The following is a 7,172-nucleotide window of genomic DNA, read 5'->3' as shown; positions in this document are numbered from 1 at the left end:
ATTGTGTAATCGCTATCAATCTATCAAGAGTTGTTCGGCTGTTTGCCTTCAAATGTTATAAAGGAATTGATAACCCAACCTATCAGTGTTTTCTCTAGAACTTTAGTCCATGTAATAAGATCGCAACAAAACAATCCAAAAGGACTAATTCCAAACTAAGTAACGAAAACTACTATGTACAATAAACTGCATGAGCTACTTGTATTTCTTTTTATCACACCTTCATAATACACGACAAATCAGTCGGACAAATTAAGTATAGTGGTTTCTTCGAATAGTAGTGTAGATTCTCATAAAAATGGAGAGGATAATGAAACATTGTTATTCAAATAATATGTTTTATGTGATCATTTTTAACACTCGGCTACTTTGTCTAGTCATTACTATATGTTATACATACGTGTATCATGTTATGTAGTCTGTGTTATGTAATCATCTTGTTTAGTTTCTTGATCACAAGTGGACATGTAGCTATTTTATACGTTATGTCATTAGTATTTTAGATTATTCGAAGAAATATTTTCATCCACCCTCATCAGCATCCAATGAAATAATAATTGAGTATCACGTGATCATGTCATTGTTTTGTAGCATTCCAAGTAAAAGGCAGCATTGTTTTTTAATTGATTATTGAGGAAATATTTCCCTCCACCACCCCAATCTTACCACCTTAATTTAAATGTAATGTGTGCCATTTCATCTTACTGTTTACCAGGATTGACGGATTGTTTCGTACCTGCAACTATATTTGTGTTGTGTGGCAAAATTTTAAGCTGCCATCTTATTTTTCTATTTTATTATGTTTGTATTTAACAAGATTTATAAAAATTAGAGATATCTCAAAGTCATTCTTGTTTAGGTTGTCTGAGGTGTAGTTTTGATATTCGGGGATCTCCCTATTATAGGGGTCGTAAATAAGTTGTCAACTTCTTTAATCGTCATTAATAAATGACAATTCTTAACCAACAATATGTATTCTGTTGTTAATTGCCAAGAAAATTAACAAAGTTGTGGGACATGAGAAAACCGATTTCTTCGAATAGTATTGTATATTCTTATAAAAATGGAGAGCATAAATATGTTCTTTGATGTTCGACCTCTAAATGCATAAACAATCATATAGTTGTTTTCTCATTTTTGTACAATTGGTTCGTGCTTGCGTACGTGTGTGTTTCTTATATGTAATTATGTTTTTTATCCTTTTCATTGCAAACTCATGTAGTGAGAAGTACACTGAGGTTGTACTCTGTATGGAATTTTTATTTTTTCTCATGGAATCTTATCCATCAATGTTACGTCATCAACATTCCAACTGAGGAAGCAGTAAAATTCCCGTATGAATTAGAATTATGTTGAATCTTGATTATACATATATAATGACTTCCCCTCTTTGATTTGAACAACATATTCCAAATAGGAGCTTTCTCACGGATAAATTTTATAAACAAATGGACGACCAGTCTTCTCATATTCCGTGACATTATGTATCTGTCTATAAACGAACAGGAAAATACAATTATCAATTCATTTGGGAAACCAGTATATTCTTCCATTATTTCCATATATGGTGATTATAAGCTACATACTAATTTTGTGTAACTTTAATTGGGGATGTGCGCTATGGAAACAAAGTGGCGATTATAACAGGGACCCGCGACGCTGAGTCGGTAGTCTTCAGTTTACACCCTGCGTAATGGGGGGGGGGGGGTCATTAAGGACATTTATCTGCGGGAATAATTACATGTTGGACAAATATCTAAATCTATCTAGCTTTTTTGTGTATTTAACACCGTTATCTCTTTGTTTTATACTGCACATTTGTCTTCTCAAACAAAATATATGCAATGCTATGATTATTTTAATACATCTGTTGCAAGAGAAGCTAATGAAATTACACTTTATTGAATCAAACAGGCTTGTTTTCTAAACACCCTAAATACACTAGTCAGATTAAATCATCAACGTTAGGCAATATTTAAAATTCTACATAATTATTCCGTTTACTAGTACCTGTCAATATTTCAAAACGTTCATGTTTCTGTAATAGTATTTATAAATAAGCATTAGAAAAACAACTACCCATCCGATGGTGTTACTGTCCATGAAAAGAAATGAATACTAAGTAAAATTAACAATTTTGTGCAGGAAATTAAGATTCTAGAGAAATATCGATTTGTTTACATCAGTGTGTATGTAAACAATGACGCATGCAGTGAGAGATTACACTGAGGGAACACTTCACAGTTGAGTAGCTATATTTACTACATTACCTTTAAATGAGTCATTGATAGTTTAGCAGGGTGTTACCCAAGTTTTGTGTTTCACATGGTGATAGCGAGATAACTCTAGTAAGGACAAATCACCGAGCTTGGCAATGTTCTGTCCCTTGTGAGTTACGTATTTGTCAAGATTGATGATGTTTTGACCCTTGTTAGTTACGTTGTAATTTTTTAGCAGATAGGAAACAATGAAATCTTGAATAATCAAAATAATATCTGCACAATTTTAAACAAGGACAAAAATATAACAAACTCCCAAGGCCTCTCTCTCTCTCTCTCTCTCTCTCTCTCTCTCTGTAAATGTTCTTATCGTATCGACCACACTTCATAACGAAATTCTGTATACTTCTCAAGATATGCAGAAAACAATTCAGAAAAATGTTTATTACGTTTTACTCGATATATATAAAAGCCCTAACTGGCACTGTACCACTAATTATAATGTTTGTGAATCGCAATAATCAATTACATAGCAAATGCAGTAACTGATATGATTTTTTAGATTGAATATTTTGACGCAATTCTTAAATTGATGTCCATAATAGCTCAAAGTGACTGAAAATTAAGGAATACACTTGAGGTTCTGCACTTGTTTGATCGTAAAAACGTTTAAGAAGTTTTACTTGTAATAGAAATATCATATTTATGATCAGCTCTATTACTCATTGGTGTTTCATATGAAATATGCATCCACGTGCCTATTTATTTTAAATTCGTTTTTATGTCTTAAATTCTGTTATCATTGATATAGATGTTAATTCAGAGCATTTACATTGTTTACATGATTGAGAAGTTTAATTGTAATTATGTCATATAATTCCAGGTATTATGCGAAAAAAAATATTAAAAAGAACAGTTTAAAGCACTACAGACTTGAGAAATGTGGCTTAAAGAAGCAGTTCTTCCGCGAGGATTAAACCGTTGGCATTTCCTCAACAGGTGCTAAAGCGGACTGCGTAGATCAAGAAAAGTCATTCTTAGAAATTTCAGTTTCACAGAATAATGTTTGTTTGAATTAATAGATAGGCAACTACATCTGAATATATCAAATAGATTTTATTTAGAATGGATTTGTTTTAACTACTATTGAAATATGAATATAAATAAATTTACCTGAAAGACATAATCTTATAAAACGGACAGTGTGTTCCACGTGTCTGAGGTGTGATTGTAATGCATTCAACTATTACATAGTCTGTGCGTTCATGTGTGTTTCCTATATGCAATTCGTTGTCCTTTTTATTGTAAAGTCATTAAGTGAAAACTACACCGAGATTCTACTCTGTATGAAATTGTGATTTTCCCGGCAAACTTTATCGAGGCCGTGTGCATGATTACGTTCTCAACAATAAAACTGAGGAAGCAATAAACCACACGTATGATTTCAGAATCATGTCTCTTGATTATATATAATAACTTTCCCCTCATTCACTTCAACTACACATTACAAATAGGAACTTCCTCGCGGAAGAATTTCATCAACAAATGGACAATCAGTATTCTCACATCCCAGAACAATGTATACTCGTATCTGTCTGTAAATGAACCGGAAAAATACAATTATTGATTTATGTGGTAAATAATTATATTTTTCCGTTATTTCCATACATGGTGATTATAAGCTACACACGATCATGGAGAATCCCTGATATTAATTTTTTTTTGTAATTCTAATTAGGGATGTGCGCTATCGGAAGGGGCGGTTATTACAGGGACACGCGACTCTGAGGGTTAATATTGTCTGAAGTGTTCACAGTTTACAACCTTGTACTGAGGGTTGGTAAGGACTTTCTGTTTTTAATTTTAACTGCGGAAATGATAATATGTTGGACGAATATGTAACTTGTCTGTGTACAATATAGAGTTATCTGTTTGTTTTAAACTGTACATTGCCTTCTAATACAAAATATATGCAGTGATATTTGGCTTTGAATAATTACTTCACAAGATCTAACGGAAAGACGCAATCGAAATTCTATTTGAGATGTTTTGTACAAATGTGCAGGAAACCAAGATTAAGATTGTCATTAGATGATATATCCTTTCTACAGAAATATAGATTGATTTGTTCATACGAGTGTGTACGTAAACTATGGTGAATAAACCATTGAATTTACAAAGCGAGATGGTGCCTTTAAATGTACACTGTGGGAACATTTCATCGTTGAGTAGATACATTTACTACACAACAAAGTCATGTGACATTAGACTTTACCTTTAAATGCAGTAGAGTGTTTTATAGATGGTGAGAGAGAGATAACTCTTGTAAGGACAAATACCACGCTTGGTGATGTTTTGCCCCTTGTTTGTTACATTGCACTTTTAAAAAGAAATAAAAGAATTGAAAATAAAATTTAATGCGCAGAGGTGTTGACACAGAAATATTATTATGATCAAAGCATTCACTTTATTTCACAAACACAACTAGGACTCCATTTTTACAACAATTGATTTCACACTTTTATATAATGTGAAATAAAAGATCATTGGAACAATGAGTAACATACATTATAAAACAATATTTGTCTTTATAAATCATGTCAGACTTTACTTTTTTGGAACGCTGTTTTTCGCTATAATAGCTCTAAAACCTCATTGTTATTTCGGATTTCAAACATTTCAGCTAAAAGCATAAAAGCAGCTCTTGTCAACAGTTGATGCTGCTGAGGAAAAATAAGTCGTGTAACGTCTACACGAAGAACATTATTAAAATATGAGGAAGTAAGTAGCGTATAATTGATGTGAAATTTTAATTGACAGGTCCGAAATCTTCCATACAAGTCTGAATTTCGCTGCTGTCATAAGCGAGAAACGATTCCGTGACCTGGACCGGTAAATGTCCTAGTAAAAATAAACAAGTGAAATCGAGAGAACGATGACGTATATCTTTGTTATTTTAAGAACCAGTGACTTGAAATTTGGCATGCAAGTAGTTAAAACATTAATCTACTCAAGGAAAACGACAAATTACGCATAGCTTACCTAGTTTAAGATTTTGTAGGCATTTGAAGCGAGTGGTTAGTTTTTTATCTGTGTCAGAGTTAGACCCCTTTCTATATTTATGGTATCACAGAGTTCGGGCCCAAAACGGGCTTAGCCCCTGTGGTTTTTAGGCTTGCCAAACAATTATTTTCACTATATATTACTATAGAGGAAAAAATCAAAATCAGTTTACAGAATTGATACTGAATAACGCAGTCGAAAACGTTCTATGTTATGCTATGTTCGACACCAGAAAAATTACACCTTACGAGGCATTTTCGAAAAAAAATTGCCCGCAAACAAGACTACCCTCAAATCCACCTGTTTTTCATATGTGTGTAAACAGCCGGAGTGCACCTCAGGAAGTAGCCTCAGCTACCAACAGCAAATACTTCCTTTGTATACACTTGGTTATTTCTACAAATTACACAAAATTTCCTAATGAGGGGTATACAAAAATTAAGAGAAAAGAAGAAGAGGAATTGAGAAAAATTGCGCAAGGAAAAAGAATATTTCTTTAAATATATAAAACTACAATTGATTAAGTTCATTTTGATTGGACAATTACCGGTGTGATACCTGAAGTAAATAAGTAGTAAAGTGAACTCGTACTATCGTACCCTGTGAGATTCAATAGTTATTATGCATTAAGAATTGATAGATAATTTATAAATAATTTAAAATATTATATAAATAATAAAAGAAATATATATTTCAAAGATATATAATCATATATATATATACATATATATATATATATATATATATATATATATATATATATACACTCATGTATACATAATTACATATACATATATATACACATACACACATATATGCACGTCCCACATACAAATATATTCACATGTGCACACATATATACACATGAATTATCTAATAAATAGTAAAGCAACATTTTACAAAGAACAAAAACATAAATGAATACATAAACAATGTGGACCAACTCAAAAAAACAACAACAGAGAATTAAATCAATATCAGACATCCCCGTTATTGTTCATGTCTTATCTAGATGTGCAAAAATAAACAAATAAAAAAAAATGAACATAGAATCAACGAAAATTATAAATGGGTTTTACACATAGTCAGCTGGATATGTCAGATAACGGTCAGTGTCAAAAAGGTGGGGGAGATTTTGTAAACTTAGATCTAACCTAGCAATAAATTGAAAAATATGGCTATAGTACTAATGTTAGAGAGATGATCAAACGAGAAGGCGTAGATAAGACTCATAATCTATTAAACGATTAGCCCGAATTCATCCTGGAGACGTCGAGCTAGTTACGAAGTACTTCGCTACTGGGCTGTAGAGACCCTCGGAGACTAACAGTCCACCAGCAGAGGCCTCGACCCAGGGGTCATAATGTAAATCTTATACGGTACCAGTTTTGATGCACCAAATGCGCATTTCGACAAATTATGTCTCTTCAGTAATGCTCGACCGAAATGTTTGAAATCCGAAATAACAAAGTTTTAGAGCTATCATAGGGGAAAACAGTGTGCCAAATAAGTGGAGTCAAATTCGTCTAAGGATAAGAGATATGCGTGCGGGAGATAATCCTTAATTTTGAAATGATTTTCTAAATTTTATAACAGCAATTAAATATACATCCGTATTTTCGAGCTAGTTACGAAGTACTTAGCTACTGGGCTGTAGAGACCCTCGGGGTCTAACAGTCCACCAGCAGAGGCCTCGACCCAGGAGTCATAATGTAAAACTTATACGGTACCAATTTTGATGCACCAGATGCATCTAAATATTTATACATGTAGATATGCATGTTACTTTATTTGTAAACGCTTTGTTGAGAAATATCGTGCATTGATCTGCTATTTCTGAGTTACATACAAACATACTTGTATCAAGGAAATTATTGTGTCCATGCTTTT

Source organism: Ostrea edulis, chromosome 3, assembly GCF_947568905.1.
Source record: "Ostrea edulis chromosome 3, xbOstEdul1.1, whole genome shotgun sequence".
In the NCBI taxonomy this organism is placed as follows: Eukaryota; Metazoa; Mollusca; class Bivalvia; order Ostreida; family Ostreidae; genus Ostrea; species Ostrea edulis.
This window is presented reverse-complemented; position numbering follows the sequence as displayed.